Source organism: Crinia signifera, chromosome 9 (assembly GCF_055691185.1).
Source record: "Crinia signifera chromosome 9, ASM5569118v1, whole genome shotgun sequence".
Lineage (NCBI taxonomy): Eukaryota > Metazoa > Chordata > Amphibia > Anura > Myobatrachidae > Crinia > Crinia signifera.
Window position 1 is genome coordinate 82,724,787 of NC_139225.1, and position 18,302 is coordinate 82,743,088.

The window sequence follows — 18,302 nt, forward strand, 5'->3', positions numbered from 1 at the left end:
TTATTTTAAAGTACATAATTGCAGTAGGAATTAAGTATCTCATTATTTAAGGGTGCTCTATAAAGCTGAAATATTTGCTGAATCCGCTTTAACAGTATAGGTAACAAGTCGGTTCTTGTCCTTGTAAGCCATGCAACAAAACTAAATTTCAGGAATTGGGACTGTGTCTATTTTTGTTTGTCTTTGTGTTTAGTACTATTAGGATAAGTACACTCTTATACATTCTCTTGATATCTTTCTCCGGTGTCATTGAAGTCTATCACCTAGTAATTGTTTACTGGTACTACAAATGGAGCAGCTCTCAATGGAGCTGATCCTGGTGATAGAATTGCCATTCGCCACCTAGCTCCAGCCGACAGAAGGGGGTGCGCTTGCATGAGGCACATGCATGTCCCGTTCCATCAGAGTCCTCCAACACCCGCCACTGGTCCTTTTTACCTCCCCGCAGCTCCCACGAAGCCATCCACAGCCCCCAGCAGCTGCCACCACTACCCTGACTGCCTCCCTGAAGTGGAGACGGGCAGGCGAGCTGCTCCCCACAGCCTTGCTGATGGGGAAGTGCATCCCCGGCAGATGGCCCTCCTGTCCGCCAACCTGAATCATCTCAGGACATCTGGCTGACAGGCGCTCCATCTGAATATACCCTGAATATTACATAGATTTCATGAGATACTATATTATTTAAAACATACAGTATCAGGAAAGTAAGGCAGCGGATACTACATGACTGTGTATTTCTCATTCGTGTTACAAATAAAGGACATTGTAAGCTATGTTTGTTCTACTGTATACTTACCATTCAGTCCAGGAGTGACCCCCTGTGACCAACAGGGGTAAAACCTGGTACTAGATCACAACAGCAGATCCCCGTACTATCCTTCCTTCTTTTGCTAAAAAAAAACTTAGGACTCTGCATCCTCACCTATCCTATTCACTGCCCATTGAGGCACAGAGGTAGGAAGTAGCAAAGCAAAGCCGAGCGAGAGTGAGCATTCTTCCTTTTGTGGTATATTCTAATGACCTATCATTTTTATCCTATTAAGTGTACTCTGCAAATAATTTATGGACATACTGGGGGGAATTTACTAAGAATACGAATACAATATATATACGAATGAATACGAATGTATACGGCTAAAACAGCCGTATGCAAATTCATGTTCCGGAGGGTAATTTACAAAGCAGTCAAATATGACTGTTTTTTAAACCCCCGATGGCGTATTCATTCGTAGTATACGGCCGCTGATACGAATTTGTCTAGGCAGACTGCACAGATCAGTCAGATCTGTGCAGGCTGCAATGTGTAAAAAATGGAAAAATAAATAAATAATAAAAAAAAAAAACGGCGTTGGGTCCCCCCCATGGCCGTAACCAGCACCAGGCTGAAAGAGCCGCGGCTGGTATTAAAAAAAATCATGAAACCGGGCAAATATGGCTTCACTGATTTTTTTTAAACCAGCCCCAGGCTCCAGGGCCGGGGCTGGGTCCCAAAATACGGGGGACAAAATGACTAGGGGTCCCGTGGGCTTCAAGAACCAGCCCCAGGCCCAACCAGCCAGCAGGTTAATGCCACAGCCGGGGAACACTTATTATAGAATTTATTGGCTCCTGATTGGCTGCTAGGCGGCCAATAGAATCATTCTGAGGAGAGGCGCTGAAGATAAAACCTCAGCGTATCTCCTATTAGTTAGTGCATGGGTACCAATGGAACATACACATTTTTTTATTTTCTGGAGACCTGGACTACATCGGACAGAAGAGGACATGATCTTTGCCGGAGGACCTTGGTGAGTAGGATTTCCTTCCACAGGTCCCCAAATAGATTTCTTTGGATCCTGGAGCCCCGGAGCCTGGACCCTGGACCCAGGGACCTACCTACGGGCTCAATAAAGGTAAGTATCAGTATGTATGTGTTATGTATGTATTATACTTTTATATTTCATGTGTGTGTTTATTTAACTATTTATTTTACTGTGGAACTACAAGTGCCAGTGGGCCCTTTAATGCCCCGCATGCTGGGACTTGTGGTTCTCCAAGTCCAAGAATGCAGGGAAGGCTTGCTGAGACTCATAGTTCCACAGTATAAGACAATAGTTTTTCAATCTATTTTTTACACTTCAATCAGCTCGATAACCACCGCCCGGGGCATTGAGGACAGCACCAGGCTTCAGCCTGGCCAGGAGTCCTGGTGGGGGGTCCCCTGTATTGTGGAGGTCTCCACTCTCCCAGGACCCCTGGCCAGGCTGACTGGTCAGTAGGGATGAATGCTTTGACCACGGGACCTTATATAATAAGTGTCCCCCGGCTGTGGTATTACCCTGCTGGCTGGTTGGGCCTGGGGCTGGTCCTTAAAATACGGGGGACCCCTAGTCATTTTGTCCCCTGGATTTTGGGAACCAGCCCCGGCCCTGGAGCTGGTTTTAAAAAAAAACCAGCAAAGCCCTATTTGCCCGGTTTCATGATTTTTTTAATACCAGCCCCAGCTCTTTCAGCCTGGTGCTGGTTACGGCCGTGGGGGGACCCCACACCGTTTTTTAAATGTATTTATTTATTTTTCTATTTTTTTCACATTGCAGCCTGCCCAGATCTGACTGATCCGTGCAGGCTGAAGCCAAATACGCCTGGAAAATGAAGTGTATTTTCCAGGCGTAATTGACAGGCAATTAGCGGGCGTATCCTGCTAATTACCAGTCGTATTGAAAATACAGCTGGTTAGTAAATTAGGAATCACCATTCTTTTGAATGGTGATTCCTATTCGTATTCGGTCGATGGTGTATTCATACGTATTTGTAAATACAAATACGAATGTCCCATCAATACGAATATGAATAATCGTATTGGTGGCATAGTAAAATACTTTACTATGAAAATACGATTTTTTTTAACGAATTTATTTTAGTAAATTCCCCTCACTGTATTAAGATAACCACAAGGTAAACAAATTTTAAACATTGTGGTACCCCAACTGTGACTACCATCAATACACAAATGAATTTTTGCCATTTTGTGCTGTTTTTAGCTAAATTGAATGATAATCGGGTCAACTAATGACTCAGGATTAAGCAAATCTCAGATTGAGATTATTGAGTAATTTGGTTGATATATCTCCCTACAATACAATTACATTCTATCATTACAGTATATGTTTATACATACATATTTTTGTATCTACTGTATTTTTGTATCTACTGTAAGTTTTGTGCCAACTTTTGGACAGTGTGTGTGTATCAACTTGAGTCTTACATAAAAAAAAAACAATGAATTGAAATATGAATTTTGGCAATAGAATTGCCCCAGCAAAAACAGTTATCTTTCCCATACCCCCTGAAGTCTTAATCCAGCTCGGGTTACAAGTGGCATAGGTAGGAATATATTATTGATATCTAATTTCCCACATTTATGTTTGTTGCAGCAAGGTGCAAGTCCCTTAGATCTTCAATATGACTACTTGGACATGTTTAAGATTAAGGGCCAGATGCACTAGGCTTCAAAAATGATAAAATGGAGAGATAAAAAACCAACCAATCAGCTCCTGCCTGACATTTTTCAAACACAGTCCGTGACATGGCAAGTAGGAGCTGATTGGCTGGCTGTTTATCACTATACATTTTATCACTTTTAAAGCTTAGTGCATCTGGCCCTGAGTCATCTAGGTTTCTGGGGACTGGAGACAAATAAATTCCATACTCTCAGTAGATCCTTGCTTTGATAATCTGTAATATGCTCCAGTTATCAAATCAGCAGGAAGATCCAATAGTGTAAGATGGGTGAGATGTCAATTTAGTACAGATATCATAAAAACTCAGTACACAGGGGGTTATTCTGGTTCACTCTCAAAGGCACAATCACACTGTAATGGACAAAACCATATGCACTACTGGTGGGGATGATCTAACATGTGCAGAGAAAGTTAGATTTGGGTGTTTTATTGTTTCTTTGCAGGGTAAATACTGATTGCTTTATTTTTACGCTGCAATATAGATATCAGTTTGAAGTACAAACCCCACCCAAATCTAACTCTCTCTGCACATGTTACATCAGCCCCACCTGCAGTGCATATGGTTTTGTCCATTAGAGAAGATTGTGCCTTTGCGAGTGAACCAGAATAACCCCCTTATAGTGGTTAGATTACATAATGTAATGGGCCATTATGTCATCTTTACAAGTTTGAATCTGACAGGGTATTTAAAAAAAGTCAAAACTGTAATATGCTTTACATCTACAGTAAAGTTTTACTGTCAACAACAAAAATATATAACTTACTTTGAAGGTATAAGGTCATCCAAGCTTCATGTGGTTCCTCTGCTAATCTCATCCAAACAGGGGATGGAGGGTTATAGCTGTGCTGGTCTTTGCTGCCAAGGCTGGTCCCCTGGAATATAGCAGAAGGTGCTTCTGTGGTGTGTGGACCAATTACAGTGCCAAGTGAAGAAGGACAGTGGAAGGTGACACAACCAATTAGATGCTGTAGACAAACATTCGCATCATAAACCATAATAAAGTGTCAAAGTCACTTTTCTCTTTATAAAGACTTTTCTAATAGTATAACACTACATGAGAATAACAGTGTATTCTAAAATATTACTATATCAGATAATGATCTATGCAACGCACAGATTTTCTTTTCAACAATCATTTGCATTAATATGTAATTTTTGCATAAAACCCCAGGGACATTTTCTACTTGTATCTGTCGATTAAATAAATCTAAAATAATTTTTTATCAGCAGGCTTCATATCATAACTAATAACTTTCCCTTCTTTCTTCTCACGATATGTGTCTGCTGGATTCCTTTGAAGTGAAGTTGTTTAAGAAAATCCTGTTGAGTTAAATAGTTTCAGGAGATTATTTCTGTTGTTACAGCAGGAAATAATCTCTTGAAGAATACATTCTCATGAATACTACAATCATTTGTTCCTTACAAGTGTTTCTAAATAAAGTAGATTAACAGAAAATCTGTGATCCTGTGTTTTTTTTCTTTTCCTTAACACATTCTGTGACAATGACAATCGCACTCCAGCATGCAGCAAAATTAAAGAATAAAACAATGGATTGGTGAGTGCATATGAAAAGTGCTCATTGAAACCGTCTCACTAAATCATTTGTTAATGATCCTGGAGTGACAAGTCGATCAGCTACAAATGCTATGTCTGAATTTTTATATCCGTTTTCTGACTAATCTGGTTTTTGTCCTATGAAATATGAAATATTAATTTGCATGAAACGGGTGCATAGATAAAGTGTTTTGCTAGAGATTTTAAATCCTGAATCCTGTAACATGAGCATATACAGTATGTGACATGTTTCCAAATGCCTAATTTCCAAAGTTTCAATTTTTAGATGGACAGTCCTGTTTTCTTTGGACTATCCTGCAATACAAAGATTAGAGGATTAATTGAACTTGGGTCACAAATCGGCAAATTCGGAAATCAAGTGATTATCATATGACTGCAGATGCCTACCATATGAATCACACATGCATGAAGGGAAATAGCGTATGAATCATACTGTAAATGCAATCCCCCCCGCGGGGATTTTTTAAGGAGGGTCTATGATGTCAGCTATGACCACTTCCACCCTGTCTCAGTCACAGATTATTGGAAGCCTCAGACCTACTCACATTGCACCGATGGCAAAAACTCTTTGATGGTTTGGGTAATTGTGTGTGGTTTTGTGAGTGTATTGCGATTAGCGATTCATTTTCAATTATCTTGCAATTTAGCAAGAGATGTTTTCTCTTTCTGTCTGGGCGGTACTCCTCGCAGTCCACTAATAACTCTCACATTAGTGATCCATGCTTAAGTAGGCCCCAGGGCATTTGAAAAGTTAGCAGTTCACAAGGCAGTTCAAGGAAAGGATGGCCATGCACCAGTCATCCATCCGACAATCGCTGGGTACCAAAAAAGTGGACGCAGAACAGCCAGTGTGCAACATTTCCGTGAACATGGCCATGGCCTATCCACCTTATGCTGTAAAATTATAGAACAAATTCCCCTTAAATTAAGTGGAGGTGATAAGGGAAAAAAACACTTTTGCAGCATGAGGCAAGGTGAATTTTCACTCACGGAAAAAAATTCAACTGCGATGTCGGCCCTGGCTTCAATCGTGCGGCTGTCATTAGGAGGTGCCTGTGCACCCCCGGCACCCCCTGTGCGCACGCCTATGGTTGACACATGTGTCGACCTCTTTTTATGGGGAACCTATTCATTTTAATATCAGTAAAATGATAACACTCCTGTTACCTACATAGATACTACCTTTCATAAACCCTTAATGTAAGAACATTCTCTCTAATATTTGCGCCAAGTTACTGGTATTAACTATGAAGACCGCTATTGTGCATCTGCTAACAGGATCACTCTTTACAGGATCTACAATAACTTGTTAATAATTTTTTACACAAAGTGGATCAAACCTAGGGAATCATTCAACCCCCTGGGTTAATTTGTATATCCACTTCGACTCCAGTTAAAGCAATTTACTTTGCTCTGTTGCCTCCTCTTATACTCTCTGTCACGTGGTCTATGATTTTGTACTGTAATGTCGCCATGCTATGGGTTTTTTTTACTGAAAAGTGGCATGCTACCGGTTGTTCACTGGACCCTGTGCTGAGAGCTGTCCTAAAAACTGTTCTATGCTGTGCCATGCATCTTACCGACATAGTATAACCCGCATGGACAGATGATGACATAAATGACTAATTTGGTTGAACAGGTTAGGGGCCATTTGATAGGATAACGCCTACTCAAATGTGGGTGTGGGATCATGTCCCCTGCAACAAAATAGTTGCAGGTGACACATCCCAAACAACTATAGCATCCATTCTTCCTTCATAGGAAGTGCTGTGTTGTATTTTTTTTAAACTGTGTCAAATCTGGCTTAACTAACAGATTCTTGAGATTAGCACTGCGTCGGTAGCTAGGCATTAGCCATGTATTAGACAAGGGGAGTTCTGGATCTGTAGTTATAATCGACCACAATATTTTCGCTTTTTCAGCTATTTGTCTGCTGCCTGTGTGGTTGTTTTTTTGGGACCTTTGCTGGTATTTAATAATTCCTCCCTAGTTTTGGATAAGGCCTTACGTCTGGCTGCCTTCAGCTCCTTAAGTGGATAACCCCTTTGCAAAAATGTATGTGTCATCTCTTGGAGCTGGACCTCTGTGTCCTTTGGGTCATTAGTAGATCTACAAACCCTAATACTGTATATTGAGAATACGGGAGACCCTTAGTAGTAGACATCGGATGGAAACTATCATGGCTTATGATGGTGTTCCGATCCGTAGGCTTACTGTACAGGCTAGTTTGTATTTTGCCCATCTCCAGTAAGATCTGTAGAAATCAGATAGACTTCTTGCTGGTTTGCATGGTTAATTTTATAGGGCTGTTAGACTCATTCTGTGTTTTGATGATCTCTTCCAGTGATTGTATATCGCCTTGCCATCACTCTTCCAGTGATTGTATATCGCCTTGCCAAAACAGACGTCTTGCTGTGTCAGAATGCATGGTCACAAAAGGTAACCCGGTCTGCAAAGGATTGCAGACCAGAAGTCTGTATGCTGACAGAGGACTATGGGACTTGTAGGAAATCAACTAATTAGGGTCCAGCCGGCATATGGAAGTACGATATAAAAGGAGTTAATTTGCCCATGATCAGGACACCTTGAAAAAGTCCCTTGCATAAGGATGAAACGCGTTGGAGAGCTTGGCAATTGATCTTCAACTGTTGATGAACGGAGAGGGCCGCAATATGCCACAGTGAGGGAGCACAGTGTCAACACCACTGCTGAATTGTGTTGCATGCGCTTAAGGAACTGTTTGATAACCAGTTCCTTACACACTTGGTTATTATCAGCCCGTGTCCTGCTCTAAGGATTCATTATTGCACTCAGTGTTTTTATGGATGAAATTGTTTTTAAAATATATTGTATCATTTGATGTTGTGGATTCATGTATTAAAAAAAGTGTGAGATATTTGTGAAACGTACTTCACTATTGCATTCTTTATCTTGCATGCATCCACCATATGGGAGAGATTCCTGCATTGTTCTGAAGTTGAGCGCCTGAAAGGTTGTGTTTCAAATTTTTGTTCTGGTGTTGGTGAAGGGTTTATGAGGGAACCATAGAGACACTGACCTTTTGGCAGCTTACTAGTGCGCCGGTCTATCATTGTACCCATTCCTGCTGTATATTTGAGTATAGTCCTGTTGCACTTTGGAAAGCTTCTCTCGTTTATATATGAGGAGCTCCATTTTATACTGGTCCACTTGAGCTTGCACCTTGGCCAACAGGTCCTGGGATTTATCCACTTTAATTTGAGCAAGGTGTTCCATCTCAAAGTGTCACGACTGGGGATTTGGGACCCGGGAATGACCTTGGTGGCTAGCTGACAACCCAATGGAAACAGGACGGAGGCAAGTGGATACAAATGAGTAAAGTTTATTGCATTGAATGAACTGGTACAGGGGACATTTGAAAGTCTGTAAAAGTCTTTGGAAAGCTGGGAACTGATAAGTTACTTGGAGGCACGGGAGCACAGGAGCTGGAACGCACAGAGTAGGTCCACTGGAGTGCAGGTGCCGGAAGCACGGAGTTGGACCACTGGAGAGCAGGTGCCGGAAGCACGGTAGGCAGTGGTGAAGGTGGTTGCGGGTGCAGGTACTGAGGCACGCAGAGGCAGGTGGACACAGGTGCAGATGCTGGAGCGTGCGGGTGCAAGTGGTCACAGGTGCAGGTAACTCGGAAGCACAGGTGCAGGAAACTCGGAAGCACAGGTGCAGGAAACTCGGAAGCACAGGTGCAGGAAACTCGGAAGCACAGGTGCAGGTAACTCGGAAGCACAGGTGCAGGTAACTCGGAAGCACAGGTGCAGGTAACTCGGAATGCAGGAACAGATGAACACTGGTGCAGATGAACACAGGTACAGGTGAGTCGGAAGCACAGGTGCAAGTAACTCGGAAGCACAGGTGCAGGTAACTCAGAAGCACAGGTGCAGGTAACTCGGAATGCAGGAACAGATGAACACTGGTGCAGATGAACACAGGTACAGGTGAGCCGGAAGCACAGGTGCAAGTAACTCAGAAGCACAGGTGCAGGTAACTTCGGAAGGCAGGAACAGATGAACACTGGCACAGATAAACACAGGTGCAGATAACTTGGAAGCACAGGTGCAGGTAACTGGGAACACAGGTGCTGGGACAGGAAGCAGGTACTGGATACGGGTACAGAATAACACTGGTGCAGGTACTTGTAATGCAGGAACAGGTGAACACTGGTGCAGGGTCTTGAAGGCACACAGGTGTAGGAACGCTGGTGCAGGGTCTTGGAAGCACACAGGTGTAGGAATGCTGGTGCAGGTACTTGGAGACACACAGGTGTAGGAATGCTGGTGCAGGGTCTTGGAAGCTCACAGGTGTAGAAATGCTGGTGCAGGGTCTTGGAAGCTCACAGGTGTAGGAATGCTTGTAAGCAGGATACAAATGCTGGGTAACTGGAATACCACAGAGCTTAAGCAGGAACACAAGCTGAAGCTTCCTTCCAAGTTATTGACAATAATGCAAAAGCAAAGTGTCTATGCAGGGCTGGGAGGATAACCCCTCAGAGCAGCACTGATTGGCCATCCGGGTGATTGGGAATGGCCACACCAGGAACAGTCTCTGGATGAGGCCAAAAGGGAACTTGTATCTTTCAAGTGGTAACCACAGAGTTAATGGCTGAATCAGAATCACCCAGGTGCTCATTACAAGCTCAGATCTTGATCTTGCTGCAGCAGGCTGAGAAACAAGACTGACAGGCAGGTAAGACAGGACAAACACACTGAGTTCTGGCAGGATTGTGACAGTACCCCCCCTTTACGGGTGGCCACCGGACACTTCAGGAACTTTGAAGAAGAGTCACAATTCTGCCTCATCATCAGAACAGGTGGACCATCCATCGTCGATGTAAACGGAATTCCCGTTCCATTGGACACGATAATGAGGATGACTTCCGTCCTGAAGGAACACTTGACTTGGACGAAGAGGACCACTGGAGAAAGACGTAGAATCAAATTCATCAGGGATAACTGAAGTATTTTTGACTGGAACTGAGACACGAGAAGATCGGGCCCTTGAGGCTAAGGCACCACTAGGACTCAAATTAAATCTTGTTCGATATCCAGGGGCTTTCGGATAGCCATCTTTAGCATCTAACTGAATTTCTCTCAGAGGTAAGACATGGCAAGGTGAAACAGGATTTTCAAGGAAAGGGGTAGAGTCATAATCCTCATCATACTCGGAATCAGAATCCATGTCTAGAGTTAAGACTGCCTTGCTCTGACTGGAGGTTTCTGAAGACTTGTTGGGGCAAGGTACCGTAGAAGGTTCCACTTGAGAATGAGACAAAGAAACACAGCCAACTCTTAAGCTCATGGGTACAGACCTTGAAGATGTGGGATATTCAACAGAAAACTCGAAGGAATCTTTGGAAGGAGACAGAGCCATATAATTTAGTTCCATATCTATGGACTGAGTCTTCGGTGACGACTGTGAACCAGCCTGTTTTCTGGCAGCCCGAAAATTTTTGATATATTGGTCAAGAAGAGCTTGATCTTGTTCGGGGAGTTCCATCTTGGAGGACTGAGCTAAATCTGTGTTAAAGTATAGAGTCTCTAGAGTACTAACTGTTTTTTCAACACAGTGGGAGTCGATAGAAGACAGGCTGGAATTATCAGGATCAGGTAAGTTTGGAAGAGTCTCTGGGCTGAAGGATAGTACAGACGTGGAAGTAGACAAACTTGGACCAGCTGGAACCGGAGGACATCCGATTGTACTTGAACCAGCTAGGACCGGCAGGGACTCTGGATTGACGGATGGGACCGGATGATAACTGAAGATGCTTAAACCGTCTGGGACCGGCATGGACTCAGGATTGATGGATGGCAACGGATGATCCCTGAATATACTTGAACCGGCTGGGACCGGCATGGACTCTGGACTGACGGTTAAGACCGGATGAGAACCAGAGGTGTCGGAATCGGCTGGAACCGGATCATCATTGGAGGTACTTGAACCGGCTGGGACCGGAGTGGACTCTGGACTGACGGATGGGACTGGATGAGGTCCAGAGGTGTCGGAATCGGCTGGAACCGAATGAGCCTCCTGACTGACGGCTGGAACCGGATCATCAATGGAGGTACTTGAACCGTCTGGAACCGGAGTGGACACAGGACTGCGGACCCCCACTTGGGGCTGAAGACTGCGGACCCCCACTTGGGGCTGAAGACTGCGGACCCCCACTTGGGGCTGAAGACTGCGGACCCCCACTTGGGGCTGAAGACTGCGGACCCCCACTTGGGGCTGAAGACTGCGGACCCCCACTTGGGGCTGAAGACTGGATGTGGTCAGAATCACTTTGTTCTTGGGCTTGCGGAGTGAACAATTCTCAATGAAGTGGTCTGGATTACCACAGTAGAAACATAAATGGAGAGACCTGCGTCTTTGGCGTTCAGATTCTGAAAGCTGGGACCTCCGCTTGCCCTGGACAGAAATTTCGCTCTGAAGGTTGGGAGGCCTTTCAGATTTCACAGGCACTTTCACTGAGACTCCTTTCACTTTGGAGCTGTAGCTGATGGGCTTCACAACCTCAGGAGTGTAACTGAGTAACGTAGTTATTATGGGAAAAATTTTTGCCAAAAGTTCTTGCAGCTGGATAAGTGAGTGGTGGTAGGTTCCCATTGGTATTGCTGTCAGATTTTGCATAGCCACTTTAAAGTCACTAGCCAAGTCCAGGGGCTTTTGCATACTGTCACGACTGGGGATTTGGGACCCGGGAGTGACCTTGGTGGCTAGCTGACAACCCAATGGAAACAGGACGGAGGCAAGTGGATACAAATGAGTAAAGTTTATTGCATTGAATGAACTGGTACAGGGGACATTTGAAAGTCTGTAAAAGTCTTTGGAAAGCTGGGAACTGATAAGTTACTTGGAGGCACGGGAGCACAGGAGCTGGAACGCACAGAGTAGGTCCACTGGAGTGCAGGTGCAGGAAGCACGGAGTTGGACCACTGGAGAGCAGGTGCCGGAAGCACGGTAGGCAGTGGTGAAGGTGGTTGCGCGTGCAGGTACTGAGGCACGCAGAGGCAGGTGGACACAGGTGCAGATGCTGGAGCGTGCGGGTGCAAGTGGTCACAGGTGCAGGAAACTCGGAAGCACAGGTGCAGGAAACTCGGAAGCACAGGTGCAGGAAACTCGGAAGCACAGGTGCAGGAAACTCGGAAGCACAGGTGCAGGAAACTCGGAAGCACAGGTGCAGGAAACTCGGAAGCACAGGTGCAGGTAACTCGGAATGCAGGAACAGATGAACACTGGTGCAGATGAACACAGGTACAGGTGAGTCGGAAGCACAGGTGCAAGTAACTCGGAAGCACAGGTGCAGGTAACTCGGAAGCACAGGTGCAGGTAACTCGGAATGCAGGAACGGATGAACACTGGTGCAGATGAACACAGGTACAGGTGAGTCGGAAGCACAGGTGCAAGTAACTCAGAAGCACAGGTGTAGGTAACTTTGGAAGGCAGGAACAGATGAACACTGGCACAGATGAACACAGGTGCAGATAACTTGGAAGCACAGGTGCAGGTAACTGGGAACACAGGTGCTGGGACAGGAAGCAGATACTGGATACGGGTACAGAATAACACTGGTGCAGGTACTTGTAATGCAGGAACAGGTGAACACTGGTGCAGGGTCTTGAAGGCACACAGGTGTAGGAACGCTGGTGCAGGGTCTTGGAAGCACACAGGTGTAGGAATGCTGGTGCAGGTACTTGGAGACACACAGGTGTAGGAATGCTGGTGCAGGGTCTTGGAAGCTCACAGGTGTAGAAATGCTGGTGCAGGGTCTTGGAAGCTCACAGGTGTAGGAATGCTTGTAAGCAGGATACAAATGCTGGGTAACTGGAATACCACAGAGCTTAAGCAGGAACACAAGCTGAAGCTTCCTTCCAAGTTATTGACAATAATGCAAAAGCAAAGTGTCTATGCAGGGCTGGGAGGATAACCCCTCAGAGCAGCACTGATTGGCCATCCGGGTGATTGGGAATGGCCACACCTGGAACAGTCTCTGGATGAGGCCAAAAGGGAACTTGTATCTTTCAAGTGGTAACCACAGAGTTAATGGCTGAATCAGAATCACCCAGGTGCTCATTACAAGCTCAGATCTTGATCTTGCTGCAGCAGGCTGAGAAACAAGACTGACAGGCAGGTAAGACAGGACAAACACACTGAGTTCTGGCAGGATTGTGACACAAAGTGTGTAATTTTTTCTTTGGTTGCATTGTGTTCCCTGGTGGCCTCCTCTATCACTAATAGGATTAGGTCCATAGAACATTTGTTCATTACCGCAATCCATCGCTTGCAAAACTCCACACTATATCGCCCAATTGTGGGTGTATCATGGACCCTGAATCCCCTCAGGATTTGTTTGGCCCTAAAATGGTGAGATATGAATTTTATGTGATTTTAGAGAATTATCAATGTATTCTGGCTATATGTATTTTAGACATTAAATCTTTTTGTACTAGATCAACCAATCCCTCATTTTTTTCACCCAACTTTACAGGTTTCATTACCTCACTTTTTACAAAGTTATACCAAGCGCAGCTCAACACCCCTTTCTTTTCTTGTTCAGTTCTCATCAAATGCTGGCTCTTTCAGCAAAATATGTTCCGCTTCAATATCAGAGAAGCTGAGCATTTCATACGTATGACACTGTTAAAGAAAAGGGGTGAAATCTTGTCCCTCTGCCTGAGAGGTGATCATTGTGACAATTTGTAGTGTAGTTGGAACAATGTTGGTAAATAATAACACCACTGTCATCAAATGCTGATGAAGACAAATCCTGGTAATTACTGGCTGTAATTAGGCTAGTTGCCTTGGGATGTCTAAAATCCTGTGCGGTAGCTCTGGACTTGTAAATCTTTTGCTGTAATCCCTGGCACTCCAATTTCCCCCAACTATGGAGGTCTATCCATGTGAGTCATACTACGTCGGTAAGACGGAATGTCAATTAAAAACCCGCATGGCACAGCATAGAACAGCTATCAGGGCAGCTCTCAAAACACAGGGTCCAGTAAACAACTGGTAGCACAACACTTTTCAGTACAAAAAACAGCATGGCAACATTACAGTACAAAATCATAGACCACGTCCAAGAGAGTATAAGAGGAGGCAATAGAGCAAAAAAATTGGTTCAACTGGAGTCGAAGTGGATATACAAATTAAATACAATTACGAAGAAGATGGAGTACACCAATAGATGTGATAAATCAAATTAATAAAGAAAAAAATGAATTTTTATTTTATAAAATTACACATGTTCAACAAATGTGTAAATTCACTTCATTATTATAGACAATACAAGACAAAGACAACACATAACATAAATTAAAGGCTGGCACCTTTCTATGAATAAACAATATATTTAAATATATATATGGCTCATTAGACACCAAAGCTTTATCTCAGTCTTGGATTCAAGAATTAGAGGCTATATAATTACCAGTCCCGCAACTCAGATAGTATGCTTCTCCTGGCTGGTTAAATGCAGGCTCCAACGGTATTAGAAACGTAGAAACATAGAATTTGACAGCAGATGAGAACCACTTGGCACGTCTAGACTGCCCCTTTTTTAAACATGTTACCTCGAACCATATTTGATCCTTATTTTTATATCAATATGCTTATCCCAAGCATGTTTAAATTGTACTACTGTATTTGCCTCTACCACCTCTGATGGGAGGCGATTCCACTTATCTACTACTCTTTCTGTGAAGTAATTCTTCCTCAAACTTACCCTGAATCTTCCTCCCTCTAGTTTCAGTGCATGTCCTCGTGTTCTGCTGCTCCTCTTCCTGTGAAGAATGTCTTCCACCTGTACCTTGTTAAAGCCCTTGATATATTTGAAAGTTTCTTTCATGTCCCCCCTTTCCCTTCTTTGCTCCAAAGTATACATATTAAGATCTTTTAGTCTTACCTGGTACGTTTTGTGATGTAGGCCATGCACCATTTTAGTTGCCCTTCTTTGTACAGTCTCTAATGTATTTATATCCTTCTGCAGATATGGCATCCAGAACTGAACACAGTACTCTAGATGAGGTCGTACCAATGACCTATACAGTGGCATCATTACTTCTTTCTTTCTATTGCTGATACTTCTCCATATGAAACCAAGCATCTGACTTGTCTTCTTCATTGCTTTGTTACATTGCCTACCTGCCTTTAAGTCCCCTGAAATAGTGACACCTAGACCCCTCTCTTCCTAAGTAGTTTCCATTATCGTGCAATTTATACTATATTTAGGCTTTGGATTTGTGAGACCCAAGTGCATGCATTTGCATTTTTTGGCATTAAACTGTAGTTGCTATGCTCTTGACCATTCCTCTAATCTACCTAGATCATCAATCATTTGTTTTACCTGAGTATTTGTAATCTTTTTAGGTTTTACCGGGATTGCACTCCGGATTTCATAAACACAGCCTTTTGCCAGAGAGTTTGTGTATATGGGAGTTGCCAGCAGCTGTTGCGTCCAACAGCGCTTCTCCCAAAGTTGTGGAGGCCGGACTTCAGGGCTTATAATCAGTGATGGTATGTGTTTCTCTGCCTGCGGATAGCAGCTAAGGAAGCCGCTGAATGCTACCCGCCGAAAGCTACCCGCAGGCGGAGAAACGCGTACTATCACTGATTATAAGCCCTGCAGTCTGGCCACTGCAACATTGGGAGAAGCACTGTTGGATGCAACAGCTGCTGGCAACTCCCATATACACTCTCTGGCAAAAGGCTGTATTTATGAAATCCGGAGTGCAATCCCGGTAAAACCTAAAAGGATTACAAATACCACTGGAGCCTGCATTTAACCAGCCAGGAGAAGATTACTATCTGAGTTGCAGGACTGGTAATTATATAGCCTCTAATTATTGAATCCAAGACTGAGATAAAGCTTTGGTGCCTAATGAGCCATATATATATTTAAATATATAGTATATTAATAGAAAGGTGCCAGCCTTTTATTTATGTTATGTGTTGTGTTTGTCTTGTATTGTCTGTATTAATGAAGTGTACTTTACTAATTTGTTGAACATGTGTAATTTTATAAAATAAAAAAATCCTTTTTTCTTCATTAATCTTGATTTATCACATCTATTGGTGTTGTGGACTAATAATTAACTGAATATGGCTGCGCCTCTCATTGTACTAGTGTCAGCTTGCAACCTGTACTCCATCTTCTTTGTTCTATTAAAAGGCTCACACCCTTTGCTGAGGGGCTGCAACAATATTCAGTAAAAACAAATAATTGATCTTTTTATATATTTTATTTTAAAAAAAGAGAGACGTGCCATCCTCTATCTGCGCTTCTGTATGACCCTAGGGCCAGTTGGGGCATTTGGAGTGCCTCCTTTGTCAGGCATACAGCTAATACAGTGAATAATCATTCACTGTATAACCTGTATGCCTGACAAAGGAGCTTAGAGCTCCGAAACGGTTGCATTAAACTTTGCTTTCACTAAATGCCTGGAGTGCCGGGCGGTATGTTACCTACTGCGGGACCTACCTACAACTTCTATATATATATATATATATATATATATATATATATATATATCACAAACACATTGGAAGCATATCTTTCTGCACTAAAAAGTGGTGGAAGGCCACTGAATACGGTACACCTTTTGACATTGGGGTGCCTTTGTTTTTTTACCTGTGGTGAAGGGAAACTAAAATTTGAAATACTACACTAGGAGGCGCCCTTCTCACCCTCTTTTTCAGATAGATATATATATATATATATATATATATATATATATATATATATATATATATATATATATATATATATATATATATATATAGCTATTTTTCAGCAGGCTCCAGCAGGAACCATGTGCACTGCAGGTGAGGCAGGTGTTACTTATGCAGAGATAAGTAGATTTGGGTGGGGTTTTACACCTGCCTCACCTGCAGTGCACATGGTTTTGTCCATCTAAGAAATATTTTGTCAGAAAGAGTGAACTAGAATAAAGACCTCAGTTCCTGCTGGAGCCTGCTGAAAAATAGCCATATATATATATATATATATATATATATATATAAGTCTTTTTAGAAAAAACAGCACTCAATTTAAACGGAAAGAAAAGGTTGGTTGGTGCAGGGTCCAGAAAGTATTTTAAATAGCACTTACCCAGCCTAGGTGAATAGGACAGGAAAAGACCATCACTCGAGGTTTTAGAAGAAAAAAATTGTATTAGGAATAAAGCATGTTAGTACATGTACATTATGGCTGACCCAACAGCCGTTTCGACTGGAATCCAACCAGTCTTCAACAGGCTGTTGCCTGTTCAACAGGCTAATACAATTTTTTTCTTCTAAAACCTTGAGTGCTGGTCTTTTCCTGTCCTATTCACCTAGGCTGGGTAAGTGCTATTTATATATATATATATATATATATATATATATATATATATATATATATATATATATATATATATATATATATATATAGACGGGGGTGGGAGACACTGCACTCAAGCGGGTTTAAGCTCAAAAGAAGACACCACACAAAGGGGCGTCTGGTCGACGTTTCGGATGTCACTCCTTTATCTGAGACCAAATATCCAACAATGAGCAGTCATACACAACATACCTTTATACCGTGAGAGCGTCCCTCCCATAGCGAGCGGTGCGGTGGTGGTTTCACGCTGGTTACACACCGCTTCCGGGTGCCGCCTGACCTCTCACCCAGCGTTGCGGCGTCATGACACCGGCGTCTCCCCGGAGCTTCTGTGTTGCTTGGCAACCCGCACGCCGAAACCGCCAGCCAATGGGGACACTATAATGACAAAACATAAGCATAAGACATAAACAAAAGCAACCAGTGAGAAAACAACATAAATGCAGACATAAATACAAAAAGACACGCAGTATAATGTCCATTGGAAAAGCTAAAGAAACATGTTAAAGGACAACTGTTCATTAAGACCCTTAGGTCTCATGGTGTCTAATTTGAAAATCCAATAAGTCTCAAGCTGGAGCAATTTTTTGCCCCTATCACCGCCCCTCATGTCAAATGGTACATGGTCGATGATTACATATTTGAGGCATGCGAGTGAGTGCTTAGCACTGACGAAGTGCCTAGCTACAGGCTGATCATTCTCTTTGTTGTTGAGAGCCGATTTAATCGCAGAGCGATGGATGGCAATGCGCTCGCGAAACGTTCTAATGGTTTTACCCACGTAGCCCATGCTACACGGGCATGTGATGAGATAGACTA